Source organism: Hemibagrus wyckioides, linkage group LG24 (genome assembly GCF_019097595.1).
Source record: "Hemibagrus wyckioides isolate EC202008001 linkage group LG24, SWU_Hwy_1.0, whole genome shotgun sequence".
Classification (NCBI taxonomy): Eukaryota; Metazoa; Chordata; class Actinopteri; order Siluriformes; family Bagridae; genus Hemibagrus; species Hemibagrus wyckioides.
This window is the reverse complement of record NC_080733.1, coordinates 5,480,656-5,507,747: the sequence shown is the minus strand read 5'-3', so window position 1 is coordinate 5,507,747 and position 27,092 is coordinate 5,480,656. Positions and strand designations below refer to the sequence as shown.

Here is a 27,092-nt window from a genome sequence, read left to right as displayed (position 1 = left end):
AAGTGGCTTGCTTTATAAATAGGCTAGCTTAATTATCTGTAGGGGAAATGGGATGTGAGCCACAAAGCATGTTTCTTCCTCTTTGTGCTTTATGATCTGAAAGTAAATACTGTACCCCTTAAACACATCCCATAATCTGCTCTCATGGATTATTGTTAGATGAGTTCTGGGATTTATCAGCCTCTCTTCAATGTCCTGTACACTCCTCCTTTTTATAGCTTTATGTAATTCCTCTATTCAGAAGAAAGACATATTCATCCCCATATGATTGGTGTACAGCTGACACAACATGCTGAGTGACGGCTTTGAGCAGTGCAATTATAGTGGTGATTTATGCACCTATCTCTAATGAAATTAGTGTTGCTCTCATTATCCACTGAGGGCACAGACAACACCATGTGGAACACTAGCAGGAGCTGTAGTGCTCAGAGTTTTTTTTAATTTTTTTTGCATTTTAATTTTTTTCCCCTAATAGTCTTTGTTTTGAGTTATTTATAATTCTTGCATACACATGAATGCTGCTTCTGGTGGTTTTTGGTTCTTTGCTGTCATCATTTCGAGCTTGGCATGAACACAGAATCATTCTTTTCGGGAGCACTCAGGGAGATGTCACTCTGATAATGTGTATTGCATGTATTTCATCATTCTACTAACACTGGAGCAGGTTACATTAGGAAGAAACCTATGCATGATTTCTAATATTTAAGCCTACTGTAATAAAAGACAGCATTGAATTTTAAAAACTGAAATGTATTCCATTCAATCACATCTGATCGTATTCAGCAGACGAAGACCACCCATGTTCTCCATTTTCTCTGGCATGTTTGGTGTCAAATCTATAAAAATTTCATTTTGGAACTTGATATGGAAATTATTTGTGCCAGATCAGACATGCTATTATTTCGACTTTTTGGTTTAGAGGGTGCATTTGAAAGCCTCTACAAGGAATAACCTCTTTAGCCAGACCAACATATTGGATATACTCTATAATATTGTAGCATTTACATACTGTTATATATGATATTTGCTCTATGTAATTGTGTATATGAGAAAATGTGTCATTCACTTGTTAATCCATGAACTCTCCTGCTATTTTAATAGACCATAACGCTTACTATCATCGTTGGTAAATATTTTATTTTCTGACATGTTACATATCAGTGACAGAGCTGGAATTATGCATGTGTTATGGTGATTTATGTGAAAGCATATTTTTCAAAGAACGCCAGGAGGGATTTCATTAATTATACATATCTGTTTGTAGTGTATTATGACTAATATGGCTGTATAGTAAGATTAGATTAGTCTAACAGAGAATCATGTGTTATTGTTTATTGATCCCAGTGTATGCTCTTGTAGAGCAGACAAATATAGTGCATTCCCCTCTAGAGATTAGCCTTTGTGGAAGTGCATTTTGGGTGTAAACGGAGTGAGGACTATATGTGTACAGATGGTGGTTATGTATCGTGTGTATGGGTGGTGTTACGGTGCAAGCTCTGTGACCCTGTGGAGACTTCCTCTTGGCCCACAATGACAGCATTCTGCTTGTCGAGTACAGGCATGCTGCCTGGCCTGTGTCAAGTCGTTCTATACTTGCTTTACTATTTCGAAACTAATCGTCTCGGATATTAGAGATTAGGTGGTTGGTTACATCTTTGTGAATATACCTTCAGCTATTTTCTGTGTGTGTGTGTGTAAATGAATCATAGGATTTGTCTGGTGGGTCAGAAACAGCGCAAAAGTACAATGCTTCTGTTTCCCTCGCCAGCAATGATGTCACCCTCTGGCACAAAATGAGCTTTACTTAGCAGTAGGATGCATCTTCTCTGCTGTTTGCTGTAAGTCCTGGTCATTACATGCCGAGCCTGTATTTGGAGAATAGATGAGTTGATTTGGCAATGCCAGTGATCTGCTATTGTGTTGTGGGTCATGGGATGAGCATGGCCACAGAAACAAAGAGCATGCTCTGGCAGAATGCGCTCAGGCGCCATGAGCGAGCAGTCTGTGAAATCTCAGCAGGCGCGCACTTCTGAGCGCTCACACAGGGCACACCACAGAGGAACAAATGTGCACTGGTCTCAATTTTAAGAATCTAAACAAGCCATACCTTATGGTTCTGGATCGGGATCTCTGGCTTTCTGCATAGTGGGCAAAATTGAGCTGGTTATTAAAGGGAGGGAATCATGTAGAGGTGTTTATACTTAAAGCAATGGATAGTTCAATTGAGCAATCTAAATCTAAGCTAGTATAAATCAATAACGTTGGATACTTGTTAAATGATTTTTTTTTTTTTTTCGTGTAAAAACACACAACTAACAAGGGCTGTACAAATATCCAGTGTGTCTCCTGCAGCCCTGCTGATGGCATTTTAATGACTTCAGATGTGATGGTGTAATGATGGCGTTGGTGCCACTCACTGAAGCTTCAAAGGACAGTCTGTGTGCATGATCAAATGGATGCAGCAAACGAAAAGTTTAATATGAAATGCAAATGCAGAACGGTCAGAGACAGATAAACCTTTTGGTTCAGACTGTGATTGCAAATTTTTCAAACTCAGAAATCTAAAAACAGTATCTCTGGCAGTATTTCAGTGGCATTTCTATGACATGACAGCTCCAGTCTGTAGTCAGTGATGCTTTGGATGTCATGAATCGGCACACTGAGGGAAGGGATTTCACCCCGTTCACAGAGATCAACTGAATAACAACGATTAAATGCTACAGTAGGTGGCAGTCTGATCGCCACAGAGACCTGTGTGACTTTTTGGTGGATAAAATCACCAACCTTGCTGTTTTTGCTTCTTTTTTTTAACCTTGGTCAGGCACTTAAGTCCAACATTTCAAAAACACAGCAATTTCAATATGTTTCAGTATATTCTTTTGTTTGTTTAGGTTAGTTCCCATAGGTTTGCTGTCGAAAAAAGAGCACTTCAATAAAGCCATACCTCTGCACACCCTAGGTATTACTCTTTTAGCTGGCCAGAGGTGACACATTTCCTATATGTCATGACCTCCAAGCTGCTGTGGGTCTCAGCGGATATTGATTGGGCAGCATAAGGTGTGGTGAAATAGACTTCAGCGAAACAGATTTATTCTCAACTGACGGTTATAAACAAGAGAAGCGGAAGTAAAGCACATAATTGAAAAGCTAAGTGGCCATTGATTTTTAGTGGCTGGCATGGACAAAACCTTCCAGTGAACCTCAAATCCAGCTGGCCCTGTGAGCAATGTGGGGTGTGAGTAGAAAGGATGGCATTTGTGCTGCAAGCAGGAGGTCACAATAAGGCTCTATAAGGGAATGAGGGCAGGCAGGAATGGGAGGAGATGTTGACTCATTGCGTGATAAGACAAACAGGAATCCAAGCTACATTTTTTTCTGCACAATTCCTTGACTCTGTTGTAAACATGAAGCTGGCTGGTTAGAAGCAATGGGGTCCTTCATACCTGCAGAGAGCACTGAAGCACTCTATGGAGAGTTCGATGAAAGAGAATAATTGTTTGTCTATAGCATAAAAAAAAAACAATTCTCCTGCTCCCCTAGACCTGTATTACTAAAAAAAAAATCTGTCTTAACTGAGAAGAGCACGAGAGTGTGTCTGAAACTCAAAACCTGACATCAGAGCCATGCTGCAAGCTGCAACAGATGACAAGGGTCATGTTTTTGAGATGCCTCGTCATTGTGTTGATTCAGCTGTTGTCTCGCATGTGTTCGCTTGGATGACGTGCAGATGCCTGCTTTACTGCTGATGATTAGGTGTTAAGATCAGACGGAGAAAGCCACTTACTTTTTCAATGTGACGTCATCAGAGGTTCCTGCCATTTAAATCTGTAGGAACTATTAAGCCAGCATGAATCTGATTGTTAACTGTAGTATTTTTGGGGCAATAAAAAGAGATGGTACTTGCAAGAAAACATGGATTGGATATTGGAGAAAACATATCAGATACCATATCCTGTAAAATATGAGTAGAATTGGATTTGGAAAAGAACTGGTAATGTAAACTAGACTGCTTATACTATACTTCATTACCATTACTATACTGAATGATGTAAAGTGAGTGTGATTAATGTATGTAGTACGTAATGTAACCCAGTTACAGTGTGAAATCTCACGAGGATGTCGGCACTAATGGGGACCACAGTATAACTATAGTATTACATTCAGCCATTTAGAACATGTATGTTAGAATAGTGCAGTGTTAATGTGTCTGATGGGTTTGATTTTATTCAGGGCTTTGACAACGTGATCAAATCATCAAAAATCAATTCTGTTAACGTTACTCAATTCATTCACGTATATTTGACATACACCGTTGAACTAATGAGCTTTTTCAGTGTATGTAAAGAGACTTAACTCTTGTATTTTATGCTTTATTACATTTATTATATTTCCAGTGTAAGTGATTTTCATGTGAAAAAGGTAACAGTACAATGGTTAGGAGTTTTCAGTTTATCGAATCAGTTTCAACTGATAGCCAAGCTTTCAGAATCAGTACCTGAAAAGAAAAAGAGCTATCTTTAGTTAGCTAATGATTTATTGTGATACTAAATGAAATGATTTAACGCAGCCCAGGTCAGAGCATTTAGAAAGGACTTATTCCCAGTGTCTGTCGCTCTTTTGTCCGTTAAAAATGAGCCGGAATCACCTAACTGAATTCACATGGAACGGGTTGATCAACACCGACGTTTATTCTTTTCGTCTCTGTACTTTTTTTGTAGTCGTGTTCCTTTTTTTTTCTTCTTGCACCCGGTTTCTTCCCTGATAAAAGAGAGCATATCTTGACAGGCAGATACCATGGTCTTTCAGAGTCAAGGCTCCAGACTCATCTTGAATCATGGTGGGGGATAAATTTTTAAAGATGTTTTTTTCTCCCGCTGGCATCAAAAGAACAGTGGAACACTGCGCTCAATCTGTTGTTCACCGAGTGATGTGAACAGTATGCACAATGAAAAATAGTTGGGATTTGGTAGTTAAGTTAGATTCCTAATTTTTTTGCTCTCAAACCTGGCTGAATGCTTTTTTTTTGCTGTTTTGCATAGAGTCGATGAGAAGAACGAATATAAATACAGTTTTAGCTCTTCTCATTGACTCTATGCAAAACAGCAAATCCATTTTTCAGTGAAGTCGTACATTTCTGCATTAGCCACTGAATTATAGAGATATATTTTTTAACTTTTTAGTACAAATTAATACCAAGTTATATTACCTAGTTATAAGATATATGATATTTATTATAATATATACTCTATATATGATTAGGCTTGTTTGTGTAATGAGACGTGTGTGTGTGTGTGTGTGTGTGTGTGAGATCTCTCAGTCTCTTCTGGACCTTCGTGTGAAGTAAAGCTCCAACTTGCATGCACTGCATTTGCTATGGACACTGAAAGCTTAAACTGATGAATAAATAAAAACCACATCGGAAAAGAGGCTACTAACAGCAAGGACTTTGTCAGCCGTAGTGAGGGGTTGTCATGGCAATGCGCATGGAGCGTTTGTGTAGAGCTTGTGAGGAGGGTTCTCTGCAAAGGCTGCACACTTTGCAGTGTTACTGCAGTGTTACCACATGTATTCATCTCACACTGCAGGGGGTTCAGGGGTCTATGTAATGAATCAGAAACACAATTTCAATGAATTTAGTGCTGTTTGAGTGTTTACTTTTTAAGAAAAAAACAAACAAAAAATCCCCTAGGGTTATTCTGGTCATAACAGACCATTTTCATTCGGATGTAAAAAAAAAAAAATATTGTGATGTAATAACATCAGGACACACTTTCTATGAATTGTGTGTATTGTTAATGATCAGTAGTTTTATAACTCCATTTTTAGTTTTCCCACTTTCTCCTTGTTTCTTTGCAAAACCTGATGCATACCCAGACACATATTAAGTATTGGGTTGCAATCATATATATCAGATATAAAAAAAAACATTATAAGTTTCTCCAGGATTTCACAGAGTGTTTTTTTGTGCAATTGTTCAGGCCAAAAATTGATTTTGCTGCAGTTTTTTGTGGAAACCTACTCGAATTGCCAAAATCGCAAGTCCAGGATTCTTCTTTTAAACTCCTACTAGTAAATACACACATCTAATTACTTTCTTTGATAGCTGTGCTCATTTTTACCACACGCAAATCAAAGAGGGCATTGACTGAATAGGTGTGTTGTGTTGTTGTGAAGCGAGATCTTCTTATTGCTGTTATTAAAATCTGAACCTCAGGAAAAGTTGAGTAGAGGACCTGGTACAGGGAAATAACTAAATGTAAGAGATCGTATATATATATGCAGCCGAATTTGCAAAACACATTGAGACACAGAGCTTGTGAATCTCATTCTTTTACCTTGAAATCCACTCTGACGTCAAAGCAGACATGTAGATCCGAGTGTTAAGCAGGAGCACAGCACAGCAGCAGCATCCAATGAGCTGTAGACTGGCATTAAGGCTTCCTTTACAAAATTAAATTTGCATCCTCCAGCCAGTGCATAATCTCTTTCCCATCCGCCCATGCGAATGGATAAGCTATTCCGCAATCTAATGATTTCATTAATTAGCTCTTAAATACATTTCAAAGCTGCAACTTGACAAAAAGAGCAGCCGTTCTGGTAGATGAGAGATGACACATGCAGAAAGCTTGAGATCAGATCAGCAGAGAGACTGTTTGTCACAATAATAGTAAAGGCTGATGAAGCTTTGTGCGTAAAGCCTGCTGCATACCTCTCAAATAGATAATTGGTTGCTGGACAGGTCTTTGGCACTGAAGACCAGAAAGCATTAAATGATTGCCTCCTTAAGTCTGAGACACGTGACCCCATAGACTGCCCTCTTTTCTGTACCAGCATATTATTCCTGTGGATTGAAATATCTAGACAGGATACAGAATTGGTGCCACACAAAGGCAGTTTTAGGCCAGAACTGCCTGCAATCAAGCTTCTAATGCTGATGATTAACAGATATCCTGGAAATCCTGAAATCAGACGCTACTGAACTCACAGGGCCCAAAAAGTATTGTTTACAGATTGCCCTACAGTGATGCAAGAACCAAGCCAATTGGGTCAGTTACTGTCTTTGGGAGTCCAAAAAAAAAATCCTCAGGAATTTTAGTTCAAGGAAACTTAGACGGCTCCTTTAAACGACTGCTGTTCCATATTGTATACAGACCAGATATTACGTGAGCAGCGAACAAACACGACTGGTTTGTAACTATAAAGCTGAAGGATGCATATTTCCACATTTACTCTTGAGCACAGACAATTCCTCTGTTTCCATGTGAGTGGAGTGACATTTCAGTTTATATGGAAAAAACCTGTATGTGAAAGGAAGATAAAAAGGTGGATCGGCGTCAGCTTATCAGCATCCTCGAAAGCCTTAAAATGATGTTTTACATCAAACACAAAGGGGGAACAAAGTTTGAAACGATATTGAAGTCATCAAACAAGCTCTGGCATCAGGCAGCAGTTGCACTGTCTTGTAACAATCCTATAAATCACTAAACATTTTACAGGTTGCCATAGAAACCTGACAAACAGGGTTGTTTTGCCTGTGACATGCCATCTACTGGATGTTGCTTTTAATCCTACGGATGTATATGACAAATGCAGGCAAATATTTAAGCAATGTTTGCCACTGGAAAAAAAAAAATGCAAGAAAATCACTTACAGTGGATATGAAGAAGCATTTAATTTGTTATATCATTGCTTTCTTGGTACTTTTCTTGATAATCTACATGTATATACATCTCCAGAGAAGCGCATAACCTGTCCATGTCTAGGTTTTTGGCAAATTATAGGATGGGGGGATTCTCTGAAGAACAGTACTTACTGGGAATTACCTGGTTGCCTAGCAACAGATGTGGGCATGCCTAACACTATAAAAGAGAGAGAGAGAGAGAGAGACAGAAGATAACTCCTCTGCTAACATGGGCTCTGCTGACTCAATATCATTCATTATTCATGTATTTGGCTATGATAAGGTTGAGAATAAGGGATTAACGGTAATTAGAGGGTCGTGTTGGAAGTGTATGAGGTTCTATACAAAGGCTGTCCTAGAACAAAACTTTCTACAGCTGTTTTTATCTTTATTGGATGTAGGGCCAAGCAGAACAGAAACAGTCGATGTTCCTTGGCTTACATATACAATATAGAAACTTACAGTATATATTGTATGATTTTTTAATTTTTTTTTGGTATCTAGGGACTGTACCTCATTAGGAGCGGATCTGGGCCATTCTCTCAGAGCTATTAATATTGAATTATTCTGTATGGTTACACTATGGCTACCTGAACACTTTCATTTTCTTTAAGGATCTGCAGAATTTAGACCATAATCGGAGCGTCTTTTGCATCCAAAATAATCAACAGCACTTACCTAAAGTGAGCTGACACCTAAAGTGCTGACACCTAAACTGACACCTAAAGAGTGCTTGGTCAGGTTTTCACATGGGGTGATATTTTCTTTAAGGAAAGGTTTATCAAATTGATTGAGATTCACCCGTTTTATTCATCTGATCAAAATGGATCAGAATAAAATTCTAGAAAGAATAAAATCCTATAAAATTCTATTCATAGATCGGAAAAAAGAGGGAAAGTGTCTACATTTATAATTTAGTATTTGTGGAACAGTCATAATATTTAAAAATTAAAAGCAAAATAATAGGATGCAATGATCTCAGTGAGTAAAAAATAAAGTGTATTGAAAGGCTAGAACTATAATGCAAAGCACAATACTGATAAACAACACCTGCTTGTGAAGTAAAAATGCCTATCAGAGTGTAGGACAGAGTATTGCTTAGGGACTCATGCCACACAGCATACTTTAGCTTAGTTGACAAAATGCCTCCATACTCATACCTCATGTACTGTGCTTATGTGGTACTTTTACTCAACAGGAAATGAGCAGAAGTGCTGCCTTGCCAGGGTTACCATAATCCTAATCATTGAAACATTATTTCACTGTGTTTCCTTGTTAAAAACACTTTTCTGGCTCCCAAGCGGCACAAGAGAAAAGTGTTTGCTCTAGCATCCGGAGATTGTGAGCTCAAATCCTGATGATGCCACGGCATTCCGTGGCTGGGAGTTCAAGAGAGCAAAATTGGCTGTGCTGTCTGGGTATGTGGGATGGTGTACTCTCTCACCCCTGTCAATCAATGAGACACTAGCCAACTGTAATCACCTGCTAGATGCTTTTCTCAGAGTCTATTATCCCATGGGGCATGAGCAAGAAGTTCGAAAGATGAGGCTTCACATGTGTTGGGAGAAGCATATGTTCATATGTTGGAGGAGAAATGTGATATATCATATGATAGCTGGCTGATGGTTGGGAATTAGCAGGTGAAAACTAGGGGGGAAACACATTCCTGCAAGTCACAACTTGTGAGCATTTGTCTAAAATCCAGCATTTGGCAGATGCCCTTATACAGAGCATCATAAACAAATCCTCATGCTAGTGCAAATAGGTCAAGGTCTAAGAGTATTATCAAGCTAAAACCCTGTTAGAGAGGAGTTCAATTTAATCCTTTTTTTCATGAAACTAGCAATCAGCTAAACTTATAAGGATATTAACCTCGAAGAATTAGCATGGAAGAAGGAAGTTCCCTGTTTGCTAATAGTCTTACCCTGCCTCTGCTCTGCTCTCTCCTCTGTTGTCCCTCTTTCTCTCTAATCCTCTGATTTTGTCCGGTGTTTACTGTGAACTACATGCATAACTGTTTAATATACAATTCCACAGAATATACAGGGATGGCTGCTACTTGGAAGACCCTTAAGTATAATGAGGCTGAAAGAAACAGTGCATGACTGATCCTAATTTCTGTCTTAATCATTTGACATTCAGCGCTGAAGTGCTTCCTGTGCTAAAAAACCTAGCATTAATAATCTGTCTTTAACATAAGACGTTTTTCTTCTCTCTCTCTCTCTCTCTCTCTCTCTCTCTCTCTCTCTCTCCCTCTCTCTCTGATACAGGCTTTACTTTACTACCACTTCTATCCTCTAATGAACAATCATATCTTTGGTATATTTTTTTTACATTATATATACGGCTTATTGAATTTATGCTCTCGATTATGAGAGGCAGAACCCAGAAGTGAAGTAATTCAAGCAGAAATAGCAGTTTTGCTCAACTGGGCTACTGTGATGGGAGTCTATGTCAGCTGCCCACGCTGGAGCTATCCATCACCATAAATAAACACATTCACATACGCAGGGATCCCAATATAGCGTTCTTATATAATGGCTCTAATGAAATATAACAGCTATTCTGGACACACAGAGACAGTCTGATTTAAGAGGACAGTGTGTTAAGTGGGGGAAGCCACAGGAAAACAGTGTAGGACCACACAGATTGTTGAGAGGCTGCGTGGAACCCCTGCTGCATTCGATGTATATATTTACACACTGGTGTTTGTTTTTCGTCGAGCACGTCCATGTGTTTGTGTGACTGGCTGAGCTCTTGCTTCCTAATTTAGGTAAATTATTGAGGAGCTGACGTGTTCAAAACTCGTAACTCCGAGATATCGGGATAATAAATCTCTGCCTCGGTTTAAACCCTGCATTCCTCAGTCGGCGCCACTCAGGGAGCATGTTACTGTTCACACTCGTTCTGCTGGACGAACGATCTAAACACAGATGCACAAATGCAAAAGGAATGCGATAAAGGAAATGTTTCACACACACACACACATACACAAACACACTGGTTCTGCACTTCCCTGGTGACTTTTTGGACTCCTTTGGAAGGTTTAGAGAGCATGTCATGCACGGTTTTGGCTTCTGTGATGTAGAAGAGTCAACTAAGGGTCAGCGTGTGAAACTAAAAAGTGTACAAGAAAGACAGACGTTTTACCTTTGTGTTTATGAATCCCACAAACTGCATGTGTTCATCGTCACAGAGAACTATTAAACAATCTAATCGAACGTGAATGACGTATTTTTATGCCCCCTGAAATTAGCCTTAGGTGCAGTCTGATTGCCTTGTAATAGAAACGTGCTACAAGTGTGAGAACCTCAAATGATTGTTCGTAGTTGTAATGACACTTGGCTCTTAGCCCAGCTCTTAGCCCAGAACTGCAGGCTGGTACTACATCCTGCACGGCTCTGAATTCGGATTTATAGTTCAAGTCATTATACCGATCTGAGACAGCAGACGTTCCCCCCCATGGAAAAGGTGGAAAATCTGAATTTCAGGAACGTCTGTGTGTATCTTGTTATGTGTGTCAGATCTCTGTATCATCGGTTTCGGTAGGACGAGTTCTGAGCCAGATCAAAGTCTACAGCGGATAGGGAAAAACATCCCATATCTTACAATTTTAAAATAGACTGGGAGTCAGAACTTCAAAAAAGACTTTTTTTTTGTGCAGATATACTCAGATGAGGCGCCTGACGAAAACCGAAGAAAACAGCTTACTCTGTGGTGACTTGTATTTTTGAAATTAGCGCAAAGCTCTTTCCGTACATCAAAAGGCTACGTTCCTGATTCATGCTATTTTTGAGACGTCTGAAAAGGTTGGTTTTTGTTTTTCTTTTTGTAAAGGAGACTTCCGTCATTGGAAAGGAACAGCATAAGACCAACCACATGACAAATATTATTTGATAGCAAAGTCTTCTCAGTAAAACCATGACACTGACATGATAATGACATGGTTGTGTGTGTGTGTGTGTGTGTGTGTCTCAGAGCAGCAATGCTGAATCACCACTGAATAATCTGCCAACAGAAAATTTCAAGCCAGTCTGGTCCAGTGGTCAGAAACTGGTCAGTAATAAAAGGCTAGAAATTAATTAACACAAAATGTGTATGAGAAAAGACAAGCTAGTCACCTATACTAGGTATAAATGTAATAATCATGTATTGTAAACAGCTATTGTTTTCATGTCTGGGTCTGTATTGCACACACACACTGATTTTTGTGTTTCTGTCTAGGGAAATGAGAGCATAAATATTCACATGGTTTAAGTCTGCAGTCAATATCACTTGATGTGTCACAAATGCGCCATTTCAAGCGATTTGCAGAAAAACATGCTGTAACAACATCAGTTGTGTTGACATCAGTACACATACAAGTAGTGGTCAAGTAGCTCCTGTGGTTGCGGGATCAGTCTGGGATGATGTAAGACCCATAAGTCTGAAAATCTTTCAAATCTTCCAGTCTGCCAAAATATGACTTGACAGCTCTCACTTTGGATTATTATTTTTGGCTTTCCTGGGTGACTCGCTGCAGTGCAAGAACATCATGTTTCAGAGGTAGGGTGTTCGATCCTATCCACAAAGGCCTAGAGTGGCTAGAGATTTTTATTCCAATCAACAATGGACTATTTCACGCATGTCTTTCACAGATAAAACCAAAAAATGAGTTAAAAAATCGGTTTTAATGGAGCAAGGTATGGAGAGCGGTACATCTGAAAATGTTTGTCTCACCTTCAGTCGTCAGCTAATTAAGAATCCAGACTTAAAACCCTGCCTTCACCATCATCTTTGTCTCACAGCTTTGTTTCCTGCTCTGTGTGAAGTGTTTATTTCACTCATTTGGAGCGTGAGCACCTGTAATTTTACTTCTTTTAAACTTTGTGTCATTTATAATTAAGGATAGCGTGTTGGGTCTGGCTTTGAATAGGATTTTTTTTGATGAGTATTGAATCCTTGAACATCACTTAAAGTTAATTTGCTGGGCTACATGAAGTCTGATTACTTCCCATATTGTCCCATTTCCTGCTTACACTGATCAGTCATAGCATTAAAACCACAGACAGGTGAAGTGAATAACACTGATTATCTCGTTATAACTGCAATTGTCAAGAGTGGGATATCTTAGGCAGCAAGTGAATAGTCAGTTCTTGAAGCTGATGTGTTGGGAGCAGGGAAAATGGGAAAGAGTAAGGATCTGACAGACAAATTGTGATGGCTAGATGACTGGGACATTTCAATAACAGCGTGTCTTGTGGAGTTTTCCTGGTATATAGTGGTTAGTACCTAACAAAAGTGGTTTAAGAAAGGACAACCGGGAAACCAGTGACCGGGTCATCACAGGCTAAGACTCAATGATGTGTCTGGGGAGTGAAGGCTAGCTTGTCTGCGCTGATCTACTGTAGCACTATAAGAAGAAGGCAAGTGTGATGCTCTGGGCAATGTTCTGCTGGTGAAACCTTATGTCCAGGCATTCATGTGAAGGTTATTTTAATACGTAACACCTACCTAAACATTGTTTCAGGCCAAGTACTCCCCTTCATGGTGCCATTATTCCCTAATGGCAGTAGCTCATTGAGCAGGATAATACTTCTTGTCTCACTGCAAAAATTGTTCAAGAATGGTTTGAGAAACATGACAACAAGGGTGTTCCAGATTCCTCAGATCTCAATCTGAAGCATCTGTGGGATATACTAGTCAAACAAGTCCGATAAATGGTGTTGCCTTATCTCGCAACTCACCTTGGTCTTGGTGCCACAGCACAGAGGTCTTGTGGAGTCCATGGGGGACCTACGCAATATTAGACTGGTGGTTTTAATGTTATGGCTGATCTGTGTATATTTCACAGCGGTTGCCAGTTCAAGGTAAATCTTTTATTATTTTCCTTTTTTTAAAATCTTGGCATTGTTCTTGCCTCCTTTGCAGTCATTCAAACCGGCACACTGGCATTATACTAATTAATTTCAGAAACTCGAGTCCAGCAGCCAAAGTCCTTTTTGGTGTATCTTCAGAAATAAGAACAGTGACTTTCTTTTATTGATTGGAGGCAACTCTTACATTGTTCACTCTTTATTTATTGTATCTATCACTCTATGATGTTTAAGAAGTGTGAGGCTGATTTAGATTTTGCTATAGCGGTGTACTTATCCTGCTAAGCCCCGATTTACTAAAATCCCGGCTAACAAGAACTAATTTGCATGTGCAATCAGATAAATGACATGCACAGTTAGCGGACTCGATGTGCATGATTTACAAGAAGAACTGAGTGAAAGATGTCACATAGAAAGTAGGGATAGAAAGCAGCTTGTAAATGAAGTTTTTTTTCTCCCCCTTCTATTTGTTCTTAATTCCTGCTGTGAGATAAAATCTCAAAGAGAATCACAGAGGAGTAAAGCACAGATGAAAGACAGCGAGACGTTGATCTGTTTCAAAATCAATATGACCATAAAATGAACGTGTGCGGATATCAGTTTGGATTATGTTCATAGAAAAGCTTGGTGTGAATATGAGCTAATACACAACTTTAGAGGTAAGTAATAATAAATAGCATAAAAGTAGCATAAAAATCTGACCCTAAATATCCAAAATTGCGAATGTTGAATTGCCCATTTTTAATGAAATCAAAGCTCTTCATATGTTTCTTAACGCACCCAAAATGTCTCTTATGGTTAAAGTCATAAAATGCTTAAAATAATGCTCCTCTAGCAGCCAGCAAAGATGCAGCGATCAACATATGCACGTATCATTAAACAACAAAATCAATTCATAATATGAGTGTTTCGCATATGTCGCCTCAGCGTATACCTGTGGGTGTGTATACTGTCTTCCCGTCTTCATTAGCAAGATAAAAAAAAACCCATTATGCTCAAATCTCAGTGACTGAGTCTTTCTTTTCCTCAAATTAAGGGCATGAAATTTGTTCTCTTTACCCATGCACTTGCTGCTGTGTAGATCTGGCTCAAATTAGCATGCACAGCGTGATTTGCCTGTAGGTTAGTTTAGTGTTCATTGACAGTATTGAACATTGGAAAATCAAATTATTTAACATGGTGTAGTATTGAAAAAATTGAATTTTCAATCTTATTTGATATTCTGTAGCGAATCAGTGGATCAGCAAAATGAGAAACAAAATCATTTGACAAACCCGGAGATTATATATCGTATCAAGCACGTGTTATATTGGGTATTTGGTTGATGAGGATGTTAATTTGGAAGGTGTTTGGAAGTGTCTTCAAACTGGTATGCTTTGTACCATTATATGTCATTATTTTCTGTAAGTATGTTGTCCTTCATGATGTTACCTCTATATTGATGGCGTGCTGCTTCCACAGTTCTGTCAGGTTGTCTATAAGCTCTGATGTTGACAGGGTGGATATTTCACATTAATTAAACCCCAAGTGAAATGCAGTCTGAGTTGGCTCCATTCAAACAGCTTTAAGCTGGTATTGCAGTCTACAAAGCTTGTAACCAAGGAAACAGTTGGCTGGGAAAAAAAAGGCCGTGTTAGAGCAGTTCCACCAACTCCCATGCAATCACAGACGCTCAACTTCTGGCTTTGATAGCTAGAAGAGCCTTGTCTGTGTTTGTGTTGGAGTCAGGGATAGTGTATTAAGCTTACTCTTGGAGCTTGAGGGGCACGCTCATGACGATGGAGAGCAGGTTGTGGACTGAGCAAGTGGGCTGAGGGAAGATGCCAGAAATGACCAGATTGTGCTGCAGCTTGTGGATGAGTAGGCACAGAACTCAGATTACCTCCATTATACTCGTTGTACTGTGGGGCCTGAGCCCAGCTACAGTATGTATTGCAGAGGACTTGCTTACGACACGCATGTAAAACAGTTTAAACACTCTTGCTTCACAGCCTACAGCTGACATCTCTTGGCTTTGTGTCCCGTGCTGTTAAACACTCTCTAAACATTTTTTTTTCTTCAGTGAATCCTCAAAGCCTCGGGGAATTCTTCAGCCACCTTTCAAGATGTGTTGTGTGTATGATTTGGTGTAATCCACCTCATGATGGTGTAAAAGATCACAGCTGTATGAGAAAAGATCGATCCCCAGCTGTGCTGTTACAACCCACGACACAAACACAATCATGTACAAGTTTCCACAGCGCAGGGTTTAGCGTACTTATAATCAGCACATGCATAAAAGATGACTTTAATTGTGCTGTGAGCACAACCCTCCGCTTTATTCCGTTATAAGCCAACGTTATTAAATTAAGCCTGCAGTACTCTGCGTGAGCTGTAGTCTGTTCGCTTTTTCTACATTAGACATTTATGGATTCAGTACACTGCTGTATACTGTATGGCTTGAAGGAAGGCGCAGTCAAAGGCAGACAAGCGAAAACAATTGCTCCTGTTGTAAGTTGTTAAGTAATGGATCCGGCTGTGCTGGGCAACAAATTTGTAAAGCCTTTGTGTTATTTCTCCAGGGTGTTGTTTGAGGTCTACTCTGCCTTCACAGGTCTGAGAAAAAAAAAGAGTGTACTGAATTAGAAATGTAATTACTGATGCCAAATGACATGCGTTATGTTCTTGGTTGCTGCATCATCACACTAAAATGATTACTTATCAGCATGGTGGTAACAAGAAGCGTGTCGTGATCTGCCGGGAAATGATGAGAATGTTTATTACAATTTGTGTGTGTGTGTGTGAGAGAGAGAGAGGGTTTCAAGGAAACACTGACTAATTATATTAATAACAGGCTATATGGGTCAAGTCTGACACGACTGACCTTTTGCTGATATTTTTATATTAAAAGGACGGAGCATGCTTGAAGATTGAGTTAGAATGAGGATTGGAAATCTAAACGGCTATAATACAGAAAATAGAAGGTAAGTAACTCTATCAGAATATGTGAACTTTAGCTTCGGAGGCTCAGTAGCACCATTGCCCTGAATTGTTCTGCTCTACACACAACCCTCAGGCGTGCACAGCACTGTAGCACCTGTAATAAGCACATTGGTGATATCTCACTCCAGCCAAATATGGCAGATAGTGTGATGGCCTCCTGCCTCTTTGGTTATCGTGCTGTTGGAATCGAGACAGCTTAGCGAGGTTACGGCGCATACGTATACATGTGAAAGCGGCAAGCCTAGTGTGTCATGCTCTGTACTCGGGCAGCGGGATGGAAGCAGTGGGCCAGTTTCTCGGCAGGTGAGCGGCTCTGAATCACCGGTGCTGTCCAAGGTGCTGCAGAGTGTGGAGGTGGACGCTGGCACTGCAGCTCGGCCACACACCCGTAATTAGCTCTGAAAAGCACATGACTGAACTTACTATTATGTGTGGGGTTTTTTTTAGAAGCCATGACAACTGTAAAAAGCTTGCAGATTCTTATTCAACTGTATTGAAGCATTATTTTTAGTGTGAGGCCAGTGCACTCTATTGATAGATGAATTATATAAAGTATCAAATGTGAACTCTCTCGGTGCCTCTTTACCTATTATACAAATCAGCAAGTAGAATGTAAATGAGAAGTATGTGGTAAAGATCACAAGAACCTTCTTTGTAGAACTTGTTCTCCCTCTCTCTCTTTCTCTGTCTCTGTCTCTCTCTCTCTGCTTTGCTCCCTCTGCTTTTCTCTGTCTGCCTCTATCTCTGTCTCTCTTTCTCTCCCTGTCTCTGTTTTCCCTCGTCTCTTTGTTCTGTTCTGCCCTCTCTCTCTGTTTCTCTTTTTGTTCTCTTTTTGTCTCTCTCTCTCTCTCTGTTTCTCTCTTTCTTTTTCTCTTTTTTTCTCTGTCTGCCTCTTTCACCGCCTCTCTCTTTCTGTCTGTGTCTCTGTCTCTCTCTCTTTCTGTCTCCGCCCCCCTCAGAGTTTAAGAGAGAGAAAAACACCAGTGTTAAAGGTCCTGTTCATACAATTTGAGATCATTCATTAAGACAGCATGGCTGTGACATGCACTGGACCTGGAGCGCTGTCAATAACAATATCTGCAGAACACAGCCAGAGGTAGGCCTGTCCATCTGAATACAGGACGACGTCTGTCTCTGTATTCAGCTGGAGAGATCTGACACTCTTGTTTGTCTGTCTTCCATCACCCACTGGCATGTGACAGTTCAGAGTGAGAGACACAAAGCACATACACACATTTACGTATACACTACATGCATGCATGCACCCATCCACACGCTCCGACACCCTCGTGACTGTCGATCTGTTGCCTGAGACAGATTGTATGTCGAACATGTAGCTATAAAACAAATGAATCATGGTTATGAGCTTAGTTGTGTGTTTATTACTGAATTCACATAATGTGCCTTCACGTTTTTGGTCCATGTGGCCTGTTTTCCTAGTCATATCTAATTTATTTACTAATTAGGGTAGAATTATAAGTAAAGGATAGGTTTTGTGAAAATTGTGCTTTTTTAATGATTTACATAGCAACATAGAGAACAACATAGAAACATAAACAGAAGTAAACCACACAGTTATACACAGTATAGAATTCCAGCAAATCCTCCTTAGACTGCATATGAATAAACAAAATTTAAGAACTAATTAAAAATGTGTAATGAATCAAAATAATAAGAAAGACAATACAGTATGTGGAAACATTACAAATTAGAAAGTTATATATTAAGAGGATTGTGTTTTTCCAATGAACAAAATAACACAACTTTTGTGTTTTATATTTGTATTAACCATAAAGCACATGCAGTTTAGTGAGTTTCTGCCAAATTACCCAAACTACAGGGTCACCTGAATGCAAATATATGAGTTTTGGAGCCACAGTGAAGAACATCACATGATTGCCTACTTTGTGAGCAAATACACCTGAGGGACAGGTATTAAATTACAGAAACCTGTTTCCGCCAGATAAAGAAAAATAATGTAGTACTATGTCTTAATAATAGGAAAGTTTTCTGAAATACTGAAATGTCGTCATAAACCGACGGTGGTGATGCAGGCTTTATATCAGATATTCACGTCATGTTTGTACTCAGCATTAGACATTCATCTATTCATTCATTCATTTATCTGGGGCATATCCCGGGAACACTCAGGTGCAACGAAGGACTCTGAACAGGACACTAGTCTGAACTTTAAACAGCACATGAAAAAACAAATCCTGAAATATCTGAGTCTGAAAAGATTTTATCCACAAATACACTATTAACTTAACACAACACTTGCTCATGTCTACACAACATTGCTTGGAGTTTTTCGCTGCATCTCATCATCTTATTCGGGTTTGCTTAACTCCTTAAGAGCGTACTTGAAGGAAGGACAGCTAAAGGACATTCTGAATCAGCATGATTTATTCTGGTTAAACCTAACACAGTGTGTTGTTTTGTTAAATGATTCAACGCATATCAGAACAATTCCATTTATGGTAAAATAAAACCCAGTAAATCTGTCTCCTTCTTCAGTGATGCTGATGTTGAGTAACAGCACCTGTTGGTTGATTGATGCAAAATGGCAGTAGGACCCAGCTATTAATTTGTCACAAAATCCCCTCAGAGCACTTTTTGTATTTTCATTTCCTGGTTCTGTCTCCAAGCCTTTGTGTTTGTGTATTTATCCCCTTTTGCTCCTCATCATGGCATTACCATGCCGTTCTTTCCTTTTTTCTGCCTTTCTTCCTGCTTCCTCCATCCCTAGTTGATTGACGTCCCTCTTTTGACCTTGTGCCTTTTTATCGTTATTGAATATGGATTATCCATTCATGATCCTGCCTGTTTCTTGATCTCTGCAATGAACGGTAATAAAGTTTACTGGTTTGTAAACATGTTGATTTTACAGCACTGCCAATGCATGGTGCAAAATGATACAGATTCACCGGTGTGTTATTTATAAATATTGAATATTGATAAGCGCCTTACTTGACCAAACATAATCAAATATTCCACAGAGCCGTGTAGTAACCTGCATTAAAGCGGTTAAGCAAAGAAACACAGGGGTACAGCACGTCCCTCCATAATGCTTGAGTGCAAATATTTGATAAGGGCCATAAGTTATTCATTATACTTGTTTCACGGTTCCCTTGAACCAGAACTGTTCTGTTCCCTATTAAATCAAGGCTGCAATGTTACAGAGCTGCTGCCATAGAGACCAGAGAAAACTCAGCACCAGCTCTCTACCTCCACCCCATGCTCATGACAATTCATGAAAAACATGAGGATGTACACAAACATGCTTTTAAAGAAATCTGTATGGCACTCAGCAATGAGACAGGCAGTGAGGGAGGTGTCTGCTTTTCATCAGCGCTGTTTGAAACGCAAACTCGCAGCAGGAGCCTTTCTCACCCGTTTAGTTCGTTGAGCCTCAAAGGGTAATAGTGATGGGTGACAGTTTGAAAACCCACGCAGGCTCCTGTGCTTTCTCTCCTTCTCTCTTTCCCTCCTGTGTAGCTGGCAGCTGGAGGGGAGTGCAGAAAAGTCATTAATCCTAACAGTCATAAAAGGGCAACTGTGCGAACCTCCTCCTTGGGACAGCAAGCCAGGGTTTGATGGAGAAGGTCAGCTGTGTAACCGGAGTACAACTGCATCCACACTTTATTTTTAATAGTAGTATCTCCTAATGTTAATTAAGTGTCTGTTGTTTAGTTGTTATGTGATTGTGTGTCTGAACGAATGACAGAATTATATTGAGTCCAGAATTAGTACAGATGCATGAAAAAGGTTATGACAAAAAAACCTAGTCCTAATCTTAAATTCAATCTTCTTCTATAACGCTTAAGGAATGTGCGCTCACAGATCCAGAATCTCTCCAGATCTTCCACGGTCCTAAAACATTTTTCTTTCCATATCGGTTCTTAGCCATCTTTCCAAAGGGTGCCAATAATTCTGGAGCTGACTGTATATGGCTTTGCTGCTAAGTCAGAGGCTCAGTCAGTGCATTAGGGAGAGTGAATAATCACAAATTACTCTCCAAAAGATTTACTGCAAAGGGGGAATGAAGGAGAAACTGCTGGCACACCTGACAAGCAATCTTTCATTCGCTTTAAGAGGCGATAGATTGGGAATCCATTAAGAGGCAAAAACAGTTGGAGAGTTTGGGCGACTGTTGATATGACAGCACCTGTCAAACACACCGCCTGGGGGAAACGGAGGATGTGTGCACAGAATGGAAGAGGAATTCTATGCTATGCCTGTTGATTAATACAATCTGAGCCCTCTCAGGCAGGAAGTCCTCTACCCCCAAGGGAGCACTGAAGTACATGTGCGTTAAATTCCCACACAAGATTTCGGGCCACATGAGGTTGAGACTAGGGGCAAAGGTCACTTAAAGATGAAAATTTATATTTAAACACATGGAAGTCACAAGGTTTTGGTGTCTAGGCTAAAAGCAGTTTCAATGCGGTATCACCTGCGGCATGTGAGCAGGTGATAAGGATATTTAAGTGAGATAAAAGTGGTATGTGAATGGCTGGCTCTGGGGTAAGAAAAGCTTGTTGTTTGTGAGTAATGAGCGAGAGCGCACCCCTGTGGCACAGACTTGTTGGACGCGGTGCCAAAACATGCGCAGGAACTGTGGAGCAGCTCCACCGAGCCGTGGGTGTCTCTGGGCCTGCGGAAAGTGGCATTTCTCATTCAAGCAGATGCACAGCTACAAATTGCCATGGCAACCAAGGCTCATGCTAATTGCGTCTCTATGTGATTCCCATCCGCCGCACTAGTGATAGTGGGAGAACAGTTCTCCTCCAATCGAATCTAGCAGAGAGAATGCAGCAGGCAAAGGGCGGTGCTCGCAGGAGTGTGGAGGAAATGTTTACAGGAGAAAGCTGTTTGTAAATCTGCTTTTTTAGTACTGAAACACGCAGTAATATCCTGTGACAAATCTGGTTTAATCTGGTTTAAGACAGAGGTGAGATGAAACCTGAATTTGCAATCCGAACCCTTATTAGGCTTTTCGTAGGAATCTCACATGCTGAAACACATAAACACAATGATGTTTCTTTAAACAAGCCTGGTCGGTGCTTGTCCTTTGACGCTCCGTCCCAATTGTTAAAAAGTTGTAACTTTTTCTCAACATTAATGACATGTTTATATCTAATATGTAAAATTCATACGGACTGCTTTGGCCCATTAGATATGATAAATACATTACAGTAATCTGTCAGTAGAGCTCCTACCGCATTGCATTTGAAACCCTTAAATACATTATAGCATTGCACCTTCACTGTACTCTTCACCCCAATTAATTATAATTGTGCTTCTGAAATGTAAATTTCCCCTTCATTCTTGCGCTTACCCCGCAAGAAATTTCTTGAAATATTGTTTATTGTGTGCAGAGGAGAACAGAAATTTAGTGTACTCCTCTCCCACAGAGATGTTCTGCATATAATCATTCTACTTTATCACTCTGTCTCTCACACTCTCACCGTGTGCTAGCTGCTAAGCAGGGGGCATGTGGTAAGCAATAAATCAGAGGATATTTCACCATACATTTTGCACAATAATTCATCCTGTCTATTTTAAATAGATACATACATTTGTTTTCACTAAATCGGATTGTTTGGCACTTAGAAAGGACTCACATGGCTGTTTCAGCATTGTCATGTGGTGTAATGTTGTTCCTTTTTGAGCCGTTTTCATCAAATCTAGTGTTGGTTTGTGAAAAGAACATTTAATAGCAAATAGAGCGAGAGACACTTCCAGGAGAGATACTTTCAAGAGCTGCAGAAGATTATACACCGATCAGCCATAACATTATGACCACTGCTAGGTGACGTGAATAACACTGATGATCTCCTCATCATGGCACCTGTTAGTGGGTGGGATATATCAGGCAGCAAGTGAACATTTTGTCCTCAAAGTTGATGTGTTAGAAGCAGGAAAAATGGGCAAGCGTAAGGATTTGAGCGAATTTGACAAAGGGCCAAATTGTGATGGTTAGACGACTGAATCAGAGCATCTCCAAAACTGCAGCTCTTGTGGGGTGTTCCCGGTCTGCAATGGTCAGTATCTATCAAAAGTATTCTTTAGGTCCTGTAGATAGATAGATAGATAGATAGATAGATAGATAGATAGATAGATAGATAGATAGATAGATAGATAGATAGATAGATACTTTATTCATCCCAATGGGAAATTTATAACTTCCCATTGGGGCCTCTGCTTTAATCTGTTGCTAAAACCTTGGTGCCAGATACCACAGCACACCTTGAGGGATCTAGTGGAGTCCGTGCCTTGACGGGTCAGGACTGTTCTGGCAGCAAAAGGGGGACCTACACAATATTAGACAGGTGGTCATAATGTTATGCCTGATCAGTGTAGACTAGTTTCAGAAAACTATATCTTTTGTCACTATCAAGCACTTTATATTCAAAAAAATTGTCTGAATGTAAATTGTTTAATTATCAGAGGACATTAATGCAGTAGTTAGTATGTGGATGTGGACTAATGTGTGTCATCCCTCGCTGATCAGTGACATTTCTGCCTGCATTAGACAAACAACAGTGCTATTTTCCTATCTTCAAGATCAATGTGAATAATCACAGCGCGGGCAGCATTTCCTGATCCTGACTGTTTACTTCATGTTTTGTTGCTAAAATAAATGCTGACAATTTCTGCAAGTCATATGTTCTCCTGCTGCAGGTTAAAGGGTAAATCTCGCAAGTTGAGGATTGCCATGAAATCTTAAGAGACCCAATACATATTCATCCAAAATAAAACAAAGTGGTAGCATGTCGGGGGGTGGGGGGTGTTAAGGTTTAGGGTTACAGATAACTTGTTCAAACCGAGTCTTCACCATGGGAGAGCGCACCACTCAAATCACCAGACTATTCAAAGTAGAACAGAATTTGAGCCGTGATTCTGTCTCCCCTCATGTGGTCTCTTGTTATATGAAATGAGCTTGATGCTGGTGTCATTAAAGCAGAAGTCACTGAATAAATTTTTTTTTAATAGAGTTCTTTGACTAGATCGAGCAGCGCAACAGTAAAAGCTGCTGATTGCTCTCTCTCTCTCTCTATCTCTCTCTCTCTCTCTCTCTCTCTGTGTGTGTGTGTCTGTCTCTCTCTCTATGTGTGTGTGTGTGTGTGTGTGTGTCTCTCTCTCTGTGTGTGTGTGTGTGTCTGTCTCTGTCTCTCTCTGTGTGTGTGTGTGTGTGTCTGTCTCTGTCTCTCTCTCTGTGTGTGTGTGTCTGTCTCTGTCTCTCTCTCTCTCTGTGTGTGTGTGTGTGTGTGTGTCTGTCTCTGTCTCTCTCTGTGTGTGTGTGTGTGTGTGTGTCTGTCTCTGTCTCTCTCTCTCTGTGTGTGTGTGTGTCTATCTGTCTCTCTCTCTCTCTCTCTCTCTCTCTCTCTCTCTCTGTGTGTCTGTCTGTCTCTGTCTCTCTCTCTCTCTGTCTGTGTGTGTGTGTGTGTGTCTGTCTGTCTGTCTCTCTCTCTCTCTCTCTCTCTCTCTCTCTGTGTGTGTCTGTCTGTCTCTGTCTCTCTCTGTGTGTGTGTGTGTGTGTGTGTCTGTCTGTTTCTGTCTGTGTGTGTGTGTGTGTATGTCTGTCTCTGTCTCTCTCTCTCTCTGTCTCTGTGTGTGTGTGTATGTCTGTCTGTTTCTCTCTCTCTCTCTCTGTCTCTGTGTTTGTGTCTGTCTGTCTCTCTCTCTCTCTCTTTCTCTGTGTGTGTCTGTCTGTCTGTCTCTCTCTTTGTGTCTGTCTGTTTCTCTCTCTCTCTGTGTCTGTCTCTCTCTCTCTGTTTGTCTGTCTGTCTGTCTCTCTCTCTCTCGCTCTCAGTCAGCCTGTCTCTCTGTGTGTCTCTCTCTGTTTCTCTCTCTCTCTCAACTTCATTAAAATATACTACAACAATAACCATTTAAGATGCTCTTGACTATATGATATATGTTTGGGAAACTGACTCCTGCTTAAAGATTTCATGGCTCTTTTTTTTTGTCCTTGACTTGGTGACCAATTGAAATATGTGATTATGAATGTGTTGAGTAATATCGCCTGGAGTTGTGATAAAACTTGAAATCCGAAGTTGTTAAGATCATATTAAATTCACAGTTGCACTTAGAAGTCATCGAGCAGCATGGTGTGGTAGGATGAGGGTTGTACAATATATCATTTGTTCAACGTTATCACAATATATACTGATATCTCAGAAGTGCAACATGAAAATAACAAACAAACAAAAAATAAAAACGCCTACATACAAACAACTTTTTTTTTTTTTTTTGTGCTTGAGGAGCTTTCAGAGTTTCCAGCTTGGTTTTCTGTGGGTGTGTTAATAATAAGCTGATCCTTAACTGTGACACATCCCAGCTTTACTAGTTTGTATTAATATAAGTCTACCGCAAGGCACACTGCAATGTGTAGCAATATAATTGCGATATGTTATTTTTATACAATCCTGGGTAGGTTTATTACAGCGACAAGTAAGAATAAAAAAACACCAAAATTCTATAAAATGGTAAAAACAATTCAGATAGTCTAAATGAGAGCACAGGAAAATAAAAGGGAAATCCAGCAGACAAGAAAGAAAGAAGCAAGACTTTACAGTCTGAGGCTGTATTCAGAGTTCAGTCATGTTCTCAGAGCGAGGAGTTAATCTAATAGACTCAAATCTATCTATTATTGTTTTAGCCTTTCGTTTTATTGGTTTATTTTTAAAGGTCTCTTTGTTTTATGTAACATAATATTGTTGTAAGCTGCTTCATCAGTCATCAGCATTTTTTTATCCCCGGATTCTTTAAAGACAGTGATCTGGATGTCAGTGAAAAGAGACGGTATCAGTAGACACTAAGATAGTGTCATATTAAACGCCATTTAAGTGTTAATTAGATTTTAAAAAAAAAGATAATAAAAAACCTGCTCTTCTAATAAATAAATGAAAACAATAAATCAACACATTTTTCCTGTGTGGTTAAAAACCAAAGGAGCAAAAGTCTCTGAGGTGAGACTGACATTTAAATGTGCTGGATAGAAAGAAAACACACAAAAACATTACAATAAAACGTTCCATCAGCATTTTCACTGCTGCGAGTTGGGAATTTCCTTAACACACTGCTCAGCTAGCAACTTTGAATCGTCTAATTACCTCAGCGATCCTGTTCGAAATTGTATGCTCTTATGCAGGCAAAATGCATTAGTAATCATATTTACACGTTTCTAAGATGCAGAAAGCTTTGAAAGATAAACTAAAATTGAAACAAAAAAATTATATTTCCAGAGTAAAGTTCTGAGTGATGGGAAATGACTGAATCAACTCCAAAAATCTGTTGCTTTTCATAATTGTGTGTTGATGCGGTCTGAAGGAAAAAGTAGTTAGCGAGCTAAGAATATGTTTGGTAGCTAGAGTGTTTATATATCTGCATTGTAAACAGTTTAAACACCAGTGTGTTTATTTGTTCACTGAAAGAACTGTTGATTTGCCAATTTCACCCGATCTTTCACAAGAACTTGTATTTTTTTAGTTGCTTGAGAAATAAAATCGCACAATATTAGGAGGGAAACAATAGGAGTGGCCTGATGGCTAGCAAACATACTTAATCTGATTCTCCAAAATATTGCATGTTTTCTGTTATATAAAAGTTAGTTCTCTCCATTTTCTATCAGTAAACACTTTGCTATTAATTCTTGTAGCGAAATCCGTCACAACCGAAGCGAAGACGCTTGCATTATCTGCTTCACAGTGACCTCTGATGTAAATAACTCATGAAAAAAAAAAAAAATATGGCCATTCAGTGCCTCAAATGCTGCATGGCATGGTGTCAGACCTGCTGTATAAAGCCTTGGGGTTATGGGTGAAAATGGAAAAGAGAACAATGGAAAGCTAACCGTAATGATGGTTCAGTATCCGGTGGATGATGACCTCTGGTGGCATATGTCAGGAGCCGCAGTGACAGTAGCGACCTCGGGAATAATGGCCGCTATTATTTTCAGACACCAGCATTCGTAGAGTTGTTTAAATAGGACATAGAACTTATGTAAGCATTCAGAATGTAACTATTTGAATGAATGAATAGATGAATCCAGTAGACGTTATTTGCGGAGACGATTAACGAGGCTTTACCCTACAGTGCTTTTTACCCCAGATATTGTTATCAAACAGCTTTACTGTAATCAGGATGCAGATCTCTAATGCACAGGCCATACAATTCAGCCTAAAACACTTAAGATGGATGAATAAAAAAGCAATCGATACAGCTCTATTCACAATTTGTTTTTCCCCTAATACACCAACTCTCATCTATTGAGTGTTATAAGTAAACAATAGCTATAGTGTTAGTGCCCTAGGTTTCTGTCTGACTTATTAAATGACGTGTCTTTGGCCATGCTCAGTGCACTGGCGCGCTGCCAGAACAGATCTGTGTGATGTGCACCTCTCAGGTAGTTTTACTGGTGAAGCGATAATCTGTGCTTTCTTTTATTTTCACCTCACTGGTCTTTCTCACTGGAGCTGTGTCCTAGTGCAGGCGGTTGGTCTAAATCACCTGCTGTCCTTCCTGAACAAGAAATGGTTCAGCTGTACTGCGTAAGCAATGTAATC

General features: G+C 39.7%; 1 protein-coding gene across 1 annotated transcript in view; it reads left to right on the top strand.

The window, feature by feature from the left end:
• cacna1ha (calcium channel, voltage-dependent, T type, alpha 1H subunit a) overlaps window positions 1-27,092 on the top strand; it is an 80,471-nt gene that overhangs the window by 1,652 nt on the left and 51,727 nt on the right. The window lies entirely within an intron of this gene.